The sequence below is a fragment of the Schistocerca gregaria genome, chromosome 4, assembly GCF_023897955.1.
Source record: "Schistocerca gregaria isolate iqSchGreg1 chromosome 4, iqSchGreg1.2, whole genome shotgun sequence".
Taxonomy (NCBI): Eukaryota; Metazoa; Arthropoda; class Insecta; order Orthoptera; family Acrididae; genus Schistocerca; species Schistocerca gregaria.
The window spans coordinates 146,585,610-146,607,156 of NC_064923.1; positions in this window are offsets into that span (position 1 = coordinate 146,585,610).

The window sequence follows — 21,547 nt, forward strand, 5'->3', positions numbered from 1 at the left end:
GCTCGCCTTCCCGACAATATTATCTATGTGGTCCTTCCAACTGAAGTTGTTCGTAATTTTAACACCCAGGTACTTAGTTGAATTGACAGCCTTGAGAATTGTACTATTTATCGAGTAATCGAATTCCAACGGATTTCTTTTGGAACTCATGTGGATCATCTCACACTTTTCGTTATTTAGCGTCAATTGCCACCTGACACACCATACAGCAATCCTTTCTAAATCGCTTTGCAGCTGATACTGGTCTTCGGACGACCTTACTAGACGGTAAATTACAGCATCATCTGCGAACAGTCTAAGAGAACTGCTCACATTGTCACCCAGGTCATTTATATAGATCAGGAACAGTAGAGGTCCCAGGACGCTTCCCTGGGGAACACCTGATATCACTTCAGTTTTACTCGATGATTTGCCGTCTATTACTACGAACTGCGACCTTCCTGACAGGAAATCACGAATCCAGTCGCACAACTGAGACGATACCACATAGCTCCGCAGCTTCATTAGAAGTCGCTTGTGAGGAACGGTGTCAAAAGCTTTCCGGATATCTAGAAATACGGAATCAACTTAAGATCCCCTGTCGATAGCGGCCATTACTTCGTGCGAATAAAGAGCTAGCTGCGTTGCACAAGAGCGATGTTTTCTGTAGCCATGCTGATTACGTGTCAATAGATCGTTCCCTTCGAGGTGGTTCATAATGTTTGAATACAGTATATGCTCCAAAACCCTACTGCAAACAGACGTCAATGATATAGGTCTGTAGTTAAATGGATTATTCCTACTACCCTTCTTAAACACTGGTGCGACCTGCGCAATTTTCCAATCTTTAGGTACAGATCTATCGGTGAGCGAGCGGTTGTATATGAGTGCTAAGTAGGGAGCTATAGTATCAGCGTAATCTGAAAGGAACCTAATCGGTATACAATCTGGACCTGAAGACTTACCCGTATCAAGCGATTTGAGTTGCTTCGCAACCCCTAAGGTATCTACTTCTAAGAAACTCATGCTAGCAGATGTTCGTGTCTCAAATTCTGGAATATTCCATTCGTCTTCCTTGGTGAAGGAATTTCGGAAAACTGCGTTCAATAACTCCGCTTTAGCGGCACAGTCGTCGATAACAGTACCATCGGCACTGCGCAGCGAAGGTATTGACTGCGTCTTGCCGCTTGTGTATTTTACATACGACCAGAATTTCTTCGGATTTTCTACCAAATTTCGAGACAATGTTTCGTTGTGGAACCTATTAAAGGCATCTCGCATCGAAGTACGTGCCAAATTTCGCGCGTCTGTAAATTTTAGCCCATCTTCGGGATTTCGCGTTCTTCTGAACTTCGCATGCTTTTTCCGTTGCCTCTGCAACAGCGTTCGGACCTTTTTTGTGTACCACGGGGGATCCGTTCCATCTCTTACCAATTTATGAGGTATGAATCTCTCAATTGCTGCTGCTACTATATCTTTGAATTTGAGCCACATCTCGTCTACATTCGCATAGTCAGTTCGGAAGGAATGGAAATTGTCTTTTAGGAAGGCTTCTAGTGGCACTTTATCCGCTTTTTTAAATAAAATTATTTTGCGTTTGTTTCTGATGGGTTTGGAAGGAATGGTATTGAGCCTAGCTACAATGACCTTGTGATCACTAATCCCTGTATCAGTCATGATGCTCTCTATCAGCTCTGGATTGTTTGTGGCTAAGAGGTCAAGTGTGTTTTCGCAACCATTTACAATTCGCGTGGGTTCGTGGACTAACTGCTCGAAATAATTTTCGGAGAATGCATTTAGGACAATCTCGGAAGACGTTTTCTGCCTACCACCGGTTTTGAACAAGTATTTTTGCCAGCATCTGCGAAAACATTTTTTGTACTTCGGTTGGTATTTGGTATGGCGCTTGCGTACAACATAAAATGAAATTATCTCTCTTTGTTCTACGCCCGTCTATAATTGAGGAGCTGGCCGTTGTGGCCGAGCGGTTCTAGGCGCGTTAATCCGGAACCGCACTGCTGCTACAGTCGCAGGTCCGAATCCTGCTTCCGGCATGGATGTGTGTGCTGTCCTTAGATTAGGGGACTGATGACCTCAGATGTTAAGTCCCATAGTGCAATTGAACCATTTTTAATTGAGGAAAGCATCCATGAAGTTCATGACGTGTAAGCGACTCAAAATTGACGGAATCGATAGGTAACGGAAACCGAGCGTTTTTCATCGTCTTGGATGGGGTCGACAAACGCATATTTTACTAGGAATCGAGAACAAAAACCACTATAACCGTCACTTCTTATACCTTAAGGTATACGCTGTTCAACAAAATCATCCAGGACATAGTAGTCAAGGCATTTTGGTTCGGAGCAGAGGACCTGTTCTCGACTCCCAAAGGTATTCATTAGTTCTTTTCATTTGTATTTTTTCCGCATCGAAACTGGTAGACACAGAAGTGTTAACAAATTAAGTAAATCAGTAAGGAATAATAAAAAAAAGTCGAAAAATAAATCTCTCAGACGGCTTAGATTGCTAAAGAACTATAGTTTTAAGTCTCATTGTGCGAATACAATTCCAAGTAAGACTACAGCGAAGGCGAGCATTTCATGAATGTTACTGCAGATGGGAGGAAAACGATCCCTCCTTACAGTTGGTAGTACACATAAAATAAAGCTTTCGTATACGGCGCAATGTTCCATAACAACATCTGAAAAACTGTTATCTTAAGTTCTCCTGTTCTTATAAGAAATTTAATGATTAATTTGGTCCTCGACATACAGAGGAGCTCAGTCGCATAACCGGCTCATTAAAAAGTGTTTGCGTCACTTTCTCCGAATTCCGGGAAACTGACAAATTCAGCTCACACAACATATCTTGAGAGCAATGTACATGCATACGTTGCCAATAACAAATTTTGTATGATACTAGATTCCTGGAGTGGACAAACTAATACTGTCCTGTGCTGGGTGGCTATATTTAAAGTGCAGCTATTCATGGAGGTCCAGTGTGTGCTTTAATTATCATATGGCAGCGAAACTTAGCCGGCCGGAGTGGCCGTGCAGTTCTAGGCGCTACAGTCCGGAGCCGAGCGACCGCTACGGTCGCAGGTTCGAATCCTGCCTCGGGCATGGATGTTTGTAATGTCCTTAAGTTAGTTAGGTTTAATTAGTTCTAAGTTCTAGGCGACTGATGATCTCAGAAGTTAAGTCGCTTAGTGCTCAGAGCCATTTGAACCATTTGACCCGCGAAACTTAATATATATGCTAATGCGTTAATGCGAAACTGCCTTACACTGGAAAAAAATTGTTCCAGTTTTGGTCACAAAGTACAAATCTGGCGCTGTACAGAACCCTGTCGACGTCGCCAATGCTCATATCGAATAAATTGTGTAAGAGTCGGTCAGTAATAAAATGACCACTATGCCTCTTTCACATGTTTGACCTCTTCTGTCCGAGTCCCATTCTTAATCCGTCACAAACGCAAACATTTCTATACGTCTTTCTTGCATTTACAGCACCAGATTTGCAACTGGTGGACAAAATTAGAACTCATTTTTTTCCAGCGTACATCGGTTCCACATTAACGCATTAGGATGTCTGCCTAGTTCCGCTGCCGTTCGATAACTGCAATCCAAACTAGAGCTCTGTGAGCTGCTGCATTTTAATGATAACCATCCGGTATGGTAGCATATTCATAGATGACGGGAGTCAACCGACCTGTGTGTCAGTAGTAATACCGCCAAACTACACATATGTGTGGGAGTCATGTGATGTTTTTATTTTTATCGCCAAGTTGAAAACTTTATTTGGAGACTTGAGAACTGTGACCTGCTCCTGGAAACCCAGCGGAAGTTGCACAACCACATGGATTAAATAAAACAGTTCACTGCCAAATTCGTGATCAGCTCGCAGCACCAATTTTTCAGACAGTTTTATCGCATGCGCGGTATGCGTCAGAAGTAATTTTCGAAAAGGTAATACATTTTAATGTCAGCAAAACCAGTTTTCCGTTAAATCTTTGGATGGAACAAAGAATTGTAGTTGCATGAGTAGATCTAAAAATAAGTGTGTTGATTAATGTTAACACTAGTCATTTATACATATCGCGAAAACTGACCCATTCCACATCATTTTGACAAAAGAATGGAACATCTAATTAACTAGCTTGGTGCTGCCAGGATGTTAGGGTTCGAACATTTATATTCGAAGGAATCTCAGGACATGAAACAGTCTTTGAAGAGCCATTGTGAAGCGACCAGGATTAAATTTTTAAATCTTTACTTACGCAAGTCATTTGAGAAATTCATTTCCCTATCATATTCCTATTCCTTATTAATTTACTTGCCTTTCTAATGCTCCTATTAGCACCAATATCGAAAAGGAAAAACAAAAATTTTGAAAAAAACTGCTGGATCAATGGGGGATTCGAATAGCATTCCCTGGTTCCCCATCAAATGCCTTTGACGCTACGCCAGCGCCACTTACGTTCAATGGCGCTTACTTGACATATACGTAAGCTACAGTGTTAAACGTTTCTCTCTCCGATTTCTAGGAAAACACACGTATGTAGGCACCATGTATGTTGATCAAAATTGCTCAATTCTCAATTATCTATCGATTCTGTTAACTTTTAGTCGACTGCGCGTCATGAATGTGAGGAGAGATAGTTCTCAAAAACGAGGGGGGCGCAGGGGGTGAGCGGAGGAGACGTTGAGCCAAAATCTGTTAGAGTCCTTCATATTAGGTTGCCCGCGTCTGTGTCTGTGAGAAGTTAGTAATTCTAGTATTGCTAGACTCGTGGAAAGTACCGGGACTGAAACGCCGGAACGCTTTTAGATTCTAGCTTGTTGTCTTCACAAAGTGAACGAGGTAACGAAATACGAAGACAATGGACGCGTATTCGAGAGGTCGGCGGTTGAAAACACCGTCCGATCAAGCAAAGAGATATTCTCTAGATCCGTTGTGTCGTTTCCCATTATTAAATCAAGAAGGTTTTATATAATAGTTACTAAATAACCGCAGATGCCTAGAGCTACAATCATAAATAGCTTATGTTCGTTTTACGAGGGGCGTTCAACAGGTAACAAAACACATCTTTCCCTGAAAGCAGGTTGTTTTGTACAGGATTCCAGTACACCATATTACAACCCATTCTTTGTGTACAACACCCTATTTTTCAATACAATCTCCGTTCAATGTGACGGCCATACACGACCTTGCTAGGGGACCTGTATGCCCGTATGGTATAACTCTTAAGGTCGCTGGGTCGATAACTGCCCTATTGCCCACGTCCTGCTTCATTGGGCCAGACAAATGGAACTTGGGAAGTGCAACATCAGGGTTGTATCGTGGATGCAGTAAAACACTCCAATGAAATTTTGTGAGCTCCTCTCGGATGCGCAGATTTGCGTGAAGCCTTGCGTTGTCATGGAGAAGATAGTTTGCATTGTTGGGGCGACGAACACGCTATCCGCACGTTCCAACGATGCAACACACTGCAGGGTAATAGCTGTGTGCGACCGACCGGCACGAGGGAGATCGGACAGGCTCGTGTGAACTCGTTGCGGTTACACAGACGCCCCGTCCAACGACTCACCGTGCATTTGTTCACTGCTGAGTCTCCGTAGACATTCTGCAAGCGCCTACGAGTATCTGTGATGCACTGCTTTTTCAACGAAAGAAACTCAGTGACTGCTCTCGACTTGAATCGCATCTCTGTAACAGAGACCATTTTGAAAGCTACATGTGGCGCCAACACCTATCGGAACTTCTGAAACTATGGGGGCTGAAGCGAGAATATTCCACGATGTGCCACAACAAATTCTGTCTTTTTCAACCGTAACTGGCCGAAAAAAAAATGTGCTGCATTACTTATTGGACGCCCGTAATATAATTGGCTCTAGCGATGTCTGCGTCAAAGGGCCTAAATAAAATATCCCCTGTAAAACTTTTCTATTTGCACTAAAGAGGAGCCGTAGATAACCAAACACCTGGGCACCAAACGTTAATCCACGGAAGAGACAATTGTTGGTCAGTGCACGATTTAAGGAGATTCGAAATGTCCTTAACTCCCCAATATTTAACTCCTTAACTTTAGAAAGGGGACAATGCTATACCCTGTAACACTTTTCAAACTCCTGCCTCTAGCCAGACTTGTAATAGAAGTTTCATATATTTTTTCCTTCCATTTTAAAATCATGTCATTCACCTTTTATTTGCTGCATTCTTTTTCTGAATTTACATAAGTTGCTCGGGAACGTTAAGGTTTTTTCAAGCGTGAAAATGTGTTCCACATCTTAAAAAGACCACGCATCTGACACCAAATACTCACCTGTAAAAGCGTTGCAATCGAGAAAATCTTGATAATGCTGTATTTAGTCGTCTGTCTGTTACATTTTTACTCTGCTACACACTAACAATCAGTAAGTGAAATTAAGTTAACCAGAAGGATTGTCGAAAACCATTACAAGTTACATAGATTTCTGAAATTGAAGCTGCTGGAAATCAACACAAATTTTATAATTTTCAAGAGAGGTAAAACTGTTAATACATTAACGAATAACAGTTAATTTGTAAATATCCCATGCTTCAAGGTTTAAGACCTTCTTCTCTTTGAAGGTATAAGATCGTGCGTGACAGACGAGGAACTGTTGAACCGTTAAAGATGAGATAGCTAGTTTTAAAAATATGTAGTTCTACCATGGAGCTCGACGCTGGTGGGGTGACTTGCAAGCCTCAGCGTTCCAGGTAGCCGTCCCGTAGGTGCAACCGCTGCGTGGCATTGTCTGTTGAGACGCCACACAAACGTGTGGGACCTGAAGAGGGGCAGCAGCCTGTTCAGTAGTGGCAGGGGCAACAGTCTGGATGAGTGACTGATCTGGCTTTGCTACATCAACCAAAACGTCGTTGCAGTGCCGGTACTGCGAACAGCTGAAGGCAAGGGGAAGCCACAGCCATTACTTTTCCCGATGGCGTGCAGCTCTACTGTAGTGTTAAATCACGATGACGTCCTCTTTGATAAGCTATTCCGAAGGTAAAATAGTTTATCATTCGGATCTCCGGGAGGGGACTACTCAGGAGGCTGTCGTCATCGGGAGAAATAAAACTGGCATTCTGCAGTCGTTTGTCGGGCAGGCAGGTTAGAAAATTTAAAAAGCGAAGTAGATAAGTTAAAGTTAGATACAGCTGGAGTTAGCGAAGTTTGATGGCAGGAGAAACAGGACTCCTGATCAGCTGTATACAGGGTTATACACTGAAGAACCACAGAAATTGGTACACCTGCCCAATATCGTGCACGGCCACCGCGAACACGCATAACTGACGCAACACGACATGGCGTGGACTCGACTACTGTCTGAAGTAGTGCTGGGGAGAAATGACAGCATTAATCCTGCAGTGTTGTCTACAAACCCGTATGAGCATGAAGTGGTGTAGATCTCTTCTGAATAGCATGTTGCAAGGCATCCGAGATATGCTCAATAATGATCACGTCTGGGGCGTTTCGGGGCAAGAGCAATTGTTTTAACTCCTGGAGCCACTCTGTAGCATTTCTGGACGTGTCGGATGTCGCATTGTCCTACTGGAATTGCCTAAGACCGTCGGAATGCACAATGAAAATGAATGGATGCCGGTGATCAGACAGCATGCTTACGTACGTGTCACCTGTCACAGTTTTATCTAGACGTATCAAGGGTTCCACATCATTCCAACGCCCCACTCATTGCAGAGTCTTCAACAGCTTGAACAGTCCACTGCTTTCATATAGGGTCCATGGATTCATGAGGTTGTCTCCATACCCGTACATGTCCAACCTCTCAATATAATTTGAAGCGAGACTTTTCCGAACAGGCAACATGGTTCCAGTCATCAACAGTCCATAGTGCCTGTTGACGGGTTCAGGCTAGACGTGCAGTCATCAAAGGTACACGAGTGGGTCTTCTGCTCCAAAAGCCCATGTGAATGGTTTGCACTCTGCCACTTGTTGATGACCCAGCATTGCAATCTGCAGCAATTTGCGGAAGGGTTCTTCTGTCACGAGGAACGATTCTCTTTAGTCATAGTTGGTCCCATTCTTTAGGGTCTTTTTCTGACCGCAGCAGTATCTGAGGTTTGATGCTTAACCGGATTCCTGATCGGTAGGCTCGTGGAATGGTATTATGGGAAAATCATCTCTTCGTCGTTACCTCAGAGATGCTGTGTCCCATCGCTTGGGTGCAGACACTATCATCACGTTCAAACTCATTTACATCCCGATAACGTGCCATTGTAGCAACACTAACCCATCTAACAACTGCGCCAGACACTTGGTGTCTTATATAGGCGTTGCCGGCCACAGCGCCGTATTCTGCCTTTATACATATCTCTTATTTGAATACGTATGCCTATACCAGTTTCTTTGGCGCTTAGTTGAAAAGCAGATAAACAACTATGAACAGGATAGAGAACGCATTACTGTAGCCAAGGTAGACACGAAGCCCACACCCATCACAGTAGTACGAGTTTATTTGCCAACTAGCTCCGCAGATGATGAAGAGATTGAAGACATGTACGATGGAATAAAAGAAAGTATTCAGGTAGCTGAGGCAAACGAAAACTTAGTCAAGAGGAACTGGAATTCGGTAGTATGAAAAGGAAGAGAAGGAAATATAGTAGGTGAATATGGACTGGGGGTAAGGAACGAAAGAGGAAGCCGCCTGAATTTAGCATAGAACATAACTTAATCGTAGCCAACACTTGGTTTAAGAATCATGATCGAAGGCTGTATGTGTGGAAGAGACCTGGAGACACCGGAAGGTTTCAGATTGGTTATACTTGGTATAATGGTAAGACAAAAATATCGGAACTAGATTTTAAATTGTAAGACAGGGGCAGATGAAGATTCTGATCACAGTTTATTGGCTATGAACGGTAGATTAAAACTGAGGAAACTGCAAAAAGGTAGGAATTTAAATGGGTGGGATGTGGATAAACTGAGAAAACCAGAGGTTGTAGAGAGTTTCAGCGGCTGCATGAGGGAACGATTGACAAGAACATGGGAAAGGAATACAGCCAAAGGAGAGTGGGTGGCTTTGAAATAAGAAATAGTGGAAGGCAGCAAAGGATCGTGAAGGTATAAAGACGAGGGCTAGTAGAAACTCTTTGGTGAAACAAAGTATTGGTAACACAAGAGATATTGAATTTAATCGATGAAAGGAGAAAACATAAAAATTTAATAAATAAAGCAGGAGAACGGCAATACAAGCGTCTAAAAAAAGGAGATCGGTAGGAAGTGCAAAATGGTTAACGAGGAATGTAAGGACGTAGAGAGGCATATTTCACTAGGTTTAAGATAGATGCTGCCAACGGGAAAATTAAAGAGACATTTAGAGAAAAGAGAACCGTTTGCATGAATATCGAGAGATCAGATGGAAAACCGGTCATAAGCAGAGAAGGAAAAGCGGAAAGGTGTAAGGAATATATCCAGGATCTATACAAGGAAAATGTACTTGCAATATTATGAAAGTGGAAGAGAACGTAGACAAAGATGAGATGCGAGATACAGTACTGAGTAAAGAATTTAACAGACCTCTGAAAAATCTAAGTCTAAACAAGGCCCCGGGAGTCGACAACATTCAATTAGAACTATGAGAGCCTTGGTAGAGCCAGCCGTGAGAAAACTCTTCCATCTGATGAACAAGATGTATGAGACAGGCGAAATACCCTCAGACTTCGAAAACAATATAATAATTACAATTCCAAAGAAAGTAGGTGCTGACAGATGTGAAAATTACCGTAGTATCAGTCCAATAAGTCATGGCTGCCAAATACTAATGCGAATTCTTTACAGACAAATGGAAAACTGATAGAAGCCGACCACGGGGAAGATCAGTTTGGGTACGGAGAAATGTAGGAACAGATGAGGCGATACTGAGCCTACGACGTCTCATAGAATATGAGTTAAGGAAAGGTAAACCTACGTTTATAGCATTTGTAGACTTAGAGAAAGTTTTGACAATGTTGACTGGAATACTCTTTCAAATTCTAATGGTAGCAGGGGTAAAATACAGGAAGCGTGATGCTATTTACAATTTGTACAGAAACCAGATGGCAGTTATAAGCTTCGACAGGCTTGAAAAGGAAGCAGTGGTTGAGAAGGGAGTGAGACGGGGTTTTAGCCAATGCCCAATGTTATTCATGCAATAAGCGGGAGTAGGAATTAATGTTCAGGGAGAAGAAATAAGAGATTCGAGGTTTGCCGTGACATTGTAACTCTGTCAGACACAGCAAAGGACTTGTAAGAGCAGTTGAACGGAATGGACACTGTCTTCAAAGGAGGACATAAGATGAATATCAACCAAAGCAAAACGAGGATAATGGAATGTTGCACAATTAAATCAGGTGATGCTGAGGGAATTAGATTTCAAAACGAGACACTTAAAGTAATACATGAGTTTTGGATTTTTGGGCAGTAAAATAAATGATAATGGTCGAAGTACATCTACATCTACATGATTACTCTGCTATTCACAATAAAGTGCCTGGCAGAGGGTTCAATGAACCACCTTCAAGCTGTCTCTCTACCGTTCCACTCTCGAACGGTACGCGGGAAAAACGAGCACTTAAATTTTTCTGTACGAGCCCCGATTTCTCTTATTTTATCGTGATGATCATTTCTCCCTATGTAGGTGGGTGCCAACAGAATGTTTTCGCAATCGGAAGAGAAAACTGGTGACTGAAATTTCATGAGAACATCCCGTCGCAACGAAAAACGCCTTTGTTTTAATGATTGCCACTCCAATTCACGTATTATGTCTGTGACACTATCTCCCCCAGTTTCGCTATAATACAAAACGAGCTGCCCTTCTTAGTACTTTTTCGATGTCATCCGTCAGTCCCAGCTGATGCGGATCCCACACCGCACAACAGAATAGGGCGGACAAGCAGTCTCTCTTGTAGACCTGTTGCACCTTCTAAGTGTTTTGCCAGTGAATGTCAGTCTTTGGTTTGCTCTACCCACAATATTATCTATGTGAGCGTTCCAATTTAGGTTATTTGTAATTGTAATTCCTAAGTATTTGGCTGAATTTACAGGCTTCAGATTTGTGCGACTTATCGCATAATCGAAATTTAGCTGATTTCGTTTAGTATTCATGTGAAAAACTTCACACTTTTCTTTATTCAGGTTCAATTGCCACTTTTCGTACCATATAGATAACTTATCTAACTCATTTTGCAAGTTGTTTTGATCATATGATGACTTTACAATACGGTAAATGACAGCATCATCTGCAAACGATCCAAGAGGGCTACTTAGATTGTCTCCTATGTCGTTAATCAGGAACAATAGAGGGCCTATAACACTTCCTTTGGGAACGCAGGCTATTACTTGTGTTTTATTCGATGACTTTCCGTCTATTACTACAAACTGTAATCTTTCTGACAGGAAATCACGAATCCAGTCGCACAACTGAGGCGATATTCCGTAGGCAGGCACTTTGGTTAGAAGGCGCGTGTGAGGAACGTTGTCGAAAGCCTTCTGGAAATCTAAAAATTTGGAAACAATTTGACACCCCCTGTCGATAGCACTTATTACTTCATGAGTATAAAGAGCTAGTTGTGTTTCACGATATTTTCTGAATCCGTGCTGAATATGTGTCAATAAATCGTTTTCTTCGAGCTATTTCATAATGTTCGAATACAGTATATGTTCCAAAACCACACTGCTTGCGGATCCAACAGATCAGTGATTTTACTCTGGTAGTCGGCCACATCCATAACCACCGTTGCGCTTCCTTTGTTAGCTGGGAGAACCAAAATACTATCGTCGTCATTCAAGAGTTTTAAAGCTCTTCTCTCACCCACAGTTATATTACTTTTCGGCGGTTTTGCATTGGCTAATATTCTCACTGTTTCTGTACGGATTTCTTCAGCTGTTACAGAATCCACACTGCAGATGACTACCAGAGTAAAATCACTGATCTATTGGATCCGCAAGCATATAGGAAGCTGAATAAGGACCCCACTAACAACGTTCTCAGAACTGTGTCGCGGTTAATAAAAAAGTCCTCCATTGAAGAGAGTGTACAGAAAGGTCTGTGCAATTCGGTTGCGCTACCACCGAGGCTTTATGGATTGCCCAAAATTCATAAAGAAAGTGTGCCATTAAGACCGATACTAAGTGCCATTGGTTCGCCCACCTACCCGTTAGCCAAGTTTTTGACTACGCTGTTGAAACCACATGTGGGCCGTTCGGACTCTTATATAAAGAATTCGACACATTTCATCAGCAGATTGGATGGCATAGTGGTCCAGACGCAGGACATATTGGTCAGCTTTGATGTGGTATCGCTGTTTACCGTGGTTCCACTTAATGATGTATTGGAACAGCTGGATCGAATTTTTCCTGTCGATATTTTAGAACTATTTAAGTGTTGTTTGACGACCACATACTTCAAGTGGAATGAACAGTTTTATGAGCAAACGGATGGCGTGGCTTTGGGAAGCCCCCTAAGTCCCGTAATTGCAAACTTCTTTATGGAGAAATTCGAAGAACAGGCCTTAGGTACTGCCAGCAAAAAAACGAATGTATGGTTCCGACACGTGGATGACACGTTTGTGCTGTGGAGACATGGTAGGGAAGAACTAAGCCGGTTTCACGAACATGTAAACAGCATAAACTCGAGAATTCAGTTTACAATGGAGGAGGAGGTAGACGGCAAATTACATTTCCTCGATGTGCTTGTTTTTAGAAACGAAAATGGTAGTTTGGGCCACTCAGTATACCGCAAACCCACGCACACAGACCGTTATTTGCACCGGGATTCGAACCACCACCCACAACAGAAGCGGGGTGTTATCAAGACGTTAGCGGACAGAGCTAAAAATATTTGTGAACCTGAGTTGCTCGACGCTGAGATGGAACATCTCCACATTGCATTAATGAAGAACGGATATTCTTCCGCCGAAATAAAACGTGCGTTGAGGCAGCCACGGAGAAACCATACTGACGTACAGGCTACTGCAAAATCTAAGGTATTCCTGCCGTTTGTTAAAAATGTAACGGAAAGAATAGGGAGGATCTTGACGAAGCGGAATATTACCGTATTTTACAAGCCCACCAGGAAGATACAGGAATACCTTAAGCCTGCCAAGGACGCTCGCAAACCTTTGAAAAAAGCTGGAGTGTATAGGATCCCATGCAGCTGTGGTGATGTTTATGTGGGTACAACTAAAAGAACGGTTTCTAAACGTTTGGAAGAGCCAAGGGAAACTGTAGAAGAGGAGAAACGGAACGATCAGCTGTTGCGGAGCATGCTTTCCAGCCAGGGAACCACAATATTCGTTTCGAGTAGACGCAAGTACTAGCGGCCACAAGCGGATACTACGAAAGGCTCTACAGGGAGGCAATCGAAATCGCTAAACACACAAATAATTTCAACCGAAAGGAGGAGGGCGTGAAATTAAACGGTATATGGATGCCGGTGTTACAGAAGATGTGTACCACCCGTCCACTGCTGGGTGATGGCAACGGCGATCGACGGCGACGGACAGCGGCCAATTGCACTGACGTTTTCAAAACACGTGACGTCACACGGCGGCGCGGGAGCTCGCGGAGGCGGAATTTAGCGGCAGTCAGTAGCGAGCCAGTGGGTGTGTTGGACCTTCTATCGACCTACGGACCCCCTTGAAGATGTCTCCCGCAGTCGGAGACGAAACGTTGGCAATTGAGACAAAATTCATCAACCGACCACGGCATAACAGCTCGGATAATTATAATGGACATGAAACATTGGTACCCACATGAGCCACCACCTGCAGTTGGCTGCACCATGTACTGTTCATGGCATCTGGAAGCACCCTTTCACATCCGGAATGACTGCCCCCAGAATGCACACGTAGTGCACACTGGCTTCCTTCCCCTACTTGGCAGCCATGTTCCTAAGGGGCCCCATTGCACACCCAACTTTGAGGCTCCCAACTAGCTTCCTCTGGAACAGAGTGGACGATTGCATCCAGCTCAGAGGCATCGTCTGCCACAGATAACGCCTGATACCTGTTCGTCAAACGAACTGGGGAGGCCCTACGATCAGCCCCTCGGAAAGTTTTTTTGCTACCTGCCAGACTTTGATCTCCCACTTGACCATGGGTGAGACGTCAATCTCAGTGCAGACAGCACCTGGGGCAGCCACAGCAGAGGACCGAATGGGGGACACGTGGGAGGTGCTCGAAGTCTCTCGCATCCCCGCGCTCAATCCCCCACCTAACGCCCCTTGGCAGCAGCCTCAAGCTGTGTGACTGAGGCCAACGCAGCCTGGAGCTGTGACCGAAGAGTCGCCAACTCAGCTCGCATCTGTACACAACAATCACAGTTCCTATCCGTTACTGCAGTCGCTCCTGTTTGAAGCACTCAAAAATATATAACAAACTAATGGTGTACTCGACTTATTTTCAGGGGAAATCGAAGTACTCTCTCACTAATGGTCTAATTGACACCAAGCTGTTCTAACCTAACAATCAAACGCCTGTACGATACGAGAGTCGATACAACGGTCGATAGCAACGGTGGTACTGTTCACAACAAATAAAAGATTTTGCCTAGTAAGCACTCGACCACGGAAGAAATTAGAATAATAAACTAGTAACTACACAGATACTGAATATAAGTCGCTCCTGTTTGAAGCTCGTAAAAATACGCAATAGAGAGAAAATAAAATGTAGACTGGCAATGGTAAGAAAAGCGTTTCTGAAGAAGAGAAATTTGTTATCAACAAGTACAATTTAAGTGCCACAGAGTCTTTTTTGAAAGTAACTGTATGAAGTGTAGAAGTGAAACATGGATGATAAACAGTGTATACAAGAAATGAATAGAAGTTTTCAAAATGTGGTGCTACAGAAGAATGCTGAAGATTACATGGGTAGATCACGTAACTAACGAGAAGGTACGGAACAGAATTGGGGAGAAGAGGAATTTGTGGCACAATTTGACTAGAAGAAGGGAACGGTTGTTTGGACACGTTCTGAGGCACCAAGGGATCACCAGCTTAGTACTGGAGGGAAGTGTGGAGGGTAAAAATTGTAGAACGAAACAAAGAGATAAATAAACTAGTAGATTCAGAAGGATGTAGGTTGCAGTAGTTACTCGGAGATGAAGAGGCTTGCACAGGATAGAGTAAAACGGATAGCTGCATCAAGCCACAACAATAGAACATAGTTCAACTTCCTATAAAATTCTGTAACTGAAGAATTAATAGTATATTCGAAATATCTTTAAAATATTATATAATACTCAAATATGTAGTTCGGTGGCCAAGTGGTTTAGGACTTTCAGTCCGGAACCGCGCGACTGTTACGGTCGCCGGTTCGAATCCTGCCTCGGGCAAGGATGTGCGTGATGTCCTTAGTTAGGTTTAAGTAGTTGTAAGTTTTAAGGGACTATTGACCTCATATGTTAAGTCACATAGTGCTCAGAGCCATTTGAACCATCAAATATGTAGGACTCAAATATTTAAGAATGCTGCACGAAATACAGCCTCATGTCTAGCAACAAGAAAAACTGTAGGAATCGGTGAAACTGCTTATGGCGGTCTCTAATGCGCATTCATGTCATCCTAAAGCCAATCAATAGACTGAAGAGCGACCATAAAACATCTTGTGCTTCTATGTACACTGTCCATTAGGTACAACGTTTTCCCCTATCTTTATCGCTGGGGCTATCACAATTAGAAGTTAGAAAATTTTACAACTGTTTTTAGTATGCATTTTTAGTTCACATAAGTAGAATCGATGTTTACTTCAAGTTGGTACAATATTTATGAACTTTCTGCCCTTAAGTCATTTTTCATTATGAAATATCTCACGTAACTATGATAAGTGACTCTGACTCAGGGAATAAGAGAATTCTTGTAATGATTCTGTTTCAGCGGTTTCGTTTGGTAATTTTAAAACAATTCTCAAAATCTGAGTACCATCGCTGTAATGATCCGTGAGGTTAAGCTACAGTCAACATTGGATATGTCAAGATGTGTAAAATGCGAGCAAAGTGGCGTGTTATTAAAATTCATATATGTGTGTATCCCTTATTTTATATTCAGAAGTGTCCTGAAGAGTAATTAGTGTCATCTTCTGGTTCTTCTTCACATTCAAGTATTCTACTTCTTGCTGCCGTTGCATTCTAGGGTTTCAATTCAGCGCTGTATTAAACTTTGTCTATTCGCACGTTGTTTAGAAGCTAAAGACCTTTAATGGTGTTGACACCAGGAACAATGTCAAGCCATTCGAGAAATCTTGATCTACCTAGCTGACTACTATTTAATGACTAAGTGAAATTACAGTATTGATGACGCCCATTTCAAGATTTTTTCTCGCATCCGATACGTCATTAAACTCTCGAGTTTATATTAGATTGTTGACCGACTAGTACTGATTCTGGGTGCTACCATGATGACTTTTTTGAGACCATCAGTGTGTTCCAAGTCAAGGTTTACTTGCTTCCACAACAGCCACCAGCATAATAACTCAATTAGCTGCAGTTTTTCTGTGTTTACACGGTAACTGAGGACCATTTGGACATGGAAAATGAAGATGATCATCATCAGCTATTTTTTCACTAAAAATATGTTGCTGATGTAGGTTGCTTCATTTTCTGCAAATTATATGCATAGTTTCTTATTGCGAAGCCATAGCAGGGCTGACGCTCATTTATAATTTTATCTGCTAAGCGACCTCTAATATTTTTATCATCTGACAACATTTTATGTTTTATATCAAGAGTCAGTTTCTATAGGGGGGTTCCAGTTTGTTTTGGGCAGGAGCAACACCATCCAATTTAGTTAATGTGCTGTTGACGTGCGTCATGGACACCACCGAACATTTTTTTAGAAATATGGTGGTTTGAAGCAGAACATATAAGTTTTTAAATATGCTGAGTGAACATACAATTCTAAATATACATTCCTACGTCAAATTTCTTAATAAATTTTGTACCATTCTAACCGAAGAACTGCAGTTTATTTTATAGACCTAAAAACAGAAAATCACAGCAGTTTAGCACATGATTTAAAACTGCAAAAGAAGCAAACTTATTTGTCGATAAATTGAATACACTTTCACACCATTTCAAATTGTAAAGCAAACGACTAATTGTAGGCATGATTTATATATATTATTAAATAATAAACAGACGTTACGCCTTGTGTATCTCACCTCTCTAATACACTGAATAATGGTGACAGCTGCAATAGCCTTGCCTAGGGCAAATTTCCGACACTCCAGCATCAAATGAATTCAAACAAGGACTGACTCTTCTGCAATCATATTTTGATCGTTTCTTCTCAAGAAGCCATTCGCTAGTAGGTTAGGTAGTGCCTCTTTTCAATGCATCCACATTAATCTCCCGGGCACTCTGCTCTCCAGAATGCGATGCTGCTTCTAGGCTCGGATATTGTTTGCAGGAAACATCAAACAGATTTTTACAATACTATTAGTAAGAGTATTTTTTCCCACTTTTCACCCTTCTTCCATCACTAATATTTTTTTAACATTAAAAAACTGCTTTAATTAACACTTCGACAGGAAATAAATGTAACATTCGGAATTGGACCGTTACCTCTTACAAGCTTAACACAAATGCCTGGAAGCTTCCTATGAAGAACGCTGCCTATTTCCTTCCCTATTCTCCTAAAAACCGAGCATGTGCTCCGTCGCTGATTACCTTATCGTCGATGGGACATTAAACATTACTCTCTCTTCCTTAACTATCGAGCGGGGTTGCGATGTGGCAACACAATGTACTCATATTCAGGATGATGGTGGATCAAATCAACCGCCGGCCATTCAGATCAAAACCTTCGTCTATATCTACGTGGCTACAGTGAAAATCACATTTAAAGATCTTCAGGGGGTTCATATAACCATTTTCAGTTTCTCGACCATAGACCCTATCATTCTCGGGTATCACGCGGGAAAAATGATCACCAAAATTTTTCTGTGTGAGCTCTTCTTACTTTATTTTATTACTATGGTCATTTCATCCTGTGTACCTGGAAGTTAACAGAATATTTTGGCATTCTGAGGAGAAAGTTTATGTTTGACATTTTGTGAAAAGATTTCGCCGCAATGAAAAACGCCTTTAACTAAATTATTTCTGTCCCTAATTGCGTATCACATCCGTGACACTCTCTACACTATTTCTGTTCTACTTTCAACTTTTTCAATGTGTTCTGTCAATCCTGTCTGGCCAAGGATCTCACACTGTGCAGTAGTACTCAAGAAGAGGACGGAAAAGTGTACTGTAGGCAGTGTCAGTAGTAGATTTTCCGCGTTAGTGCTATCGTATAACATAACAGAACATTCATAAATACATTTACAAATAATTTACTGGATAGTGTTTGAATTTGACTACCAGATTTCAGCACTCGGTGTTAGTTCATGCAAAGCCATCAGATCTTGTTTAAAAGTATGGAATGCTTCACAGTATGTCTTATTGTCTGTTTCACCTCACCACAATTTCTGCTAGGATCTGGAGGAGCAATATCGAATAGAACAGGAAACCACTGATTAAGGGCAGATGCGACAGTGGCAGTAATGGTGATCATGGCCTCATTCAGTCGTGTATGGTTGTATGTGTGCTGCCCCACTCACCACACCAGTTTCAGCTAGCTCATGTAGGCTGACCTGTGGCTCAGGGCGATAGCGCCCCAGCTGGTCTACATTACAAGGTGAAGAACTGATCTGTAACGCTCTGTACATGAACAAGTAATATACTGCGTGATTGAGGAAATTAGGTCTATATCACAATAAATTATGAATTTTAACCAATCTTCCTTATTACGTAGTATTAACTCTTCAAGTTAACTGAGGCAGCTGTTTCCTTTCCTTTAGGTGCTTTTTTCGTCCCAGTACGCCATAATCGAATGTGTATCCTAGATCACACAGTAGCCCCATAAGTGGTGGTGGAAATACGTCCACACTCATCTGTTACTATAGCTTTATATTTGTTCTCGTATTACTTTCTTTGTAATTGCACATTATCGGAAGATTTCACGAAAGCTGAACACAAATACTTGATCTTACGACTAATTCAAAGCGGTGGTTTGAGGTATAGGCAAAGACATTTTATTGCATATCCACTTGACTAAAATTGTGTATACATTTTGACTTCCGAGAAACTGGCCGTGTCAGCAGCCAGTCGTTGTTGTTCTGTACAACGAGACTTCATTCTTCATGACGTCGGCCCTTTCTTCTCAGAAGCGTCGCGATGTCTGTCAAGTAAAAGGTTCCCACTTAGTGCAGTTTCTGCAATCGTATCCTGTTCCACACCAGCGTCAAATTATTTGACGAAATAACATGGAGCATAAACGACGCAGTCAAGAACGGCGACACAGTGATACGATTCGCTCTTCTGATTCGTGCTGCGGCTCGCGTTGGTGCTGTTCGTAGGTTTCCGCCCTCTGTTGGAGGCCAGACGGTATCGTTTAGTTGGCATAGTTGCGGTTATTTGTCTTCTTGTCGTGCAGACTGGCGCCATTCGGTTTCACAAGCGTGTTCTGTCCGCTAGTGGCAACAGCGGCGGTTATCGGTATGTAGTAACTGTTGCCCTATCTTTGGGGAGACGTCGTGGTTTTTTCCGGGTCATGTGAGTGTGCCAGTTCGGTTGGGAGCTCAGGAGGAGCCAGGTCCGCACACTGTGTCGACCCGCCGGGACCGCTGGCGGCACGCATGGACTGCCGGATGGATGGGCTGCGGTCACGAGGGTGCACGACCTCGTCGGAAGCCGGATCCAGCAAGCTTTAAGATGAGTGCATTTAAATGCAAGAACAGAAACCTCCACCACTGTGATATCTCGCGGTTCTCTAGTGACTTGGGTTGGTGTATTGTTACATCGTTGCATTTGGTTTGTAGGACGTCAGGTAGCTTCAGCAAGATTATCGTTAGTGATTCGTTAGACTGCTACTAGTCTGAGTTACCATCTTGTGAAGTGAATGCAACTCTTAGCTGCCTATCTCATGGATCGCAAAAGCGTTTGTTGCCAGACCTTCTCAGAGGTCGATTCCTTGAGCAGCAAGTCGATCAGTTGCTTGATTTTTTTTTAACATCCGCTATTGTATTTGCTGTTTTACGGCAGGTATAAATCTTTTTTTTACATTATTGCCATTCTTGGTGTGTAAGGTCTTCAGCCGTGATCGTGGTCGCTTGCCTTAAAATTCTAATTTGGTATTTGTATTTACGCAGTAAGCCTTTAAAACCTTATTCACTCCCATTCCTGGCGTCTGGTGCCGTCTGCCGTGTTTGTGGCGACTTGCCTTAATATTTCAATACCTGTTGTTTGCAAGTTGCAACGAGTTTTAAACAGTTGTTAATTTATTGGCATTCCTGGCGTGTAAGGCCTCCTGACCAGCTAACAGTGCCTTGCTTTTAAAACATTAAGTGTTGTATCTGTATTTAATGGTCATTTGCTAAATTGTAACTCACTAAAAACACTATTATTGACACAGTTTTTTTATGCCATCATTTATAGCGTGTTGTTCTTTTATTAATTGTTGAGTCCGTAATTACTGGTTTAAAATAAATTGTGTGTAACTGTAAAAGACGACCAATAGTAACTGATTACGGCCCCGTCCACAATCGTAACCGAATCCTGCCTTTCCTTGACTACCAGCTTTCACTTCCTTGAGCCAAAAGTGCACCCTTTTACTCTGAAATAAGAAAAGTATTTCATAGTTCATGTATACTACAGTTCCTTATTAACCAGTCGACGCATATTACACTGAGGTGACAAGAGCCACGTGACAGCGATATGCACGTATACAGATGGCGGCAGTATCGCGTACACAAGGTGTAAAACAGCGGTGCATTGGCGGAGTTGTCGTTTGTACTCAGCGGATTCACATGAAAAGTTTCCTTTAATTTACGTCTATGGTCACAAACGTTTTGTTAACAGATTACCAGATTCATAAAAACAAGGTCCTAAAGTACTATGGCTGCAGTACATTAGGAATTCGTTTTTATGAAACAGATGTGATGATGGTCATTAAGGACGGAAACTGGTAATCTGTTAACAAAAAGTTTGTGACCATAGATTTAAATTAAAGGAAACTTATTATATATACGGGTCACTGCTTTTTGGCGACGATGTTGCACTTTGTGAATCATATACACGACGTGAATTAAAAGACTTTGAACGAGGAATGGCAGTTGAAGCTAGACGTATGGAACATTTCATTTCCGAAATCCTTAGGGAATTCAATATTCCGAGATGCACAGCGTCAAGAGTGTGCCGAGAATACCAGATTTCAGGCGTTACCTCTCAACACCGACAACGCAGTGGCCACCTACTTCATTAAACGACCGTGAGCAGCGGCGATTGGGAAGAATTGTCAGTGCTGACAAACAAGAAACACTCCGTGAAATAACCGCAGAAACCAGTGTGGGATGTACACGAACGTATTGGCTAGGACTGTGTGACGAAATAGGCGTTAACTGGCTAAGAGGTCCGCCCCCGGTAGCTGTCAATCCTAAGGGCCAGGGTTCGATTCCCGGCTGGGTCGGAAATTTTCTCCGGTCAGGGACTGGGTGTTGTGTTGTCCTAATCATCAACA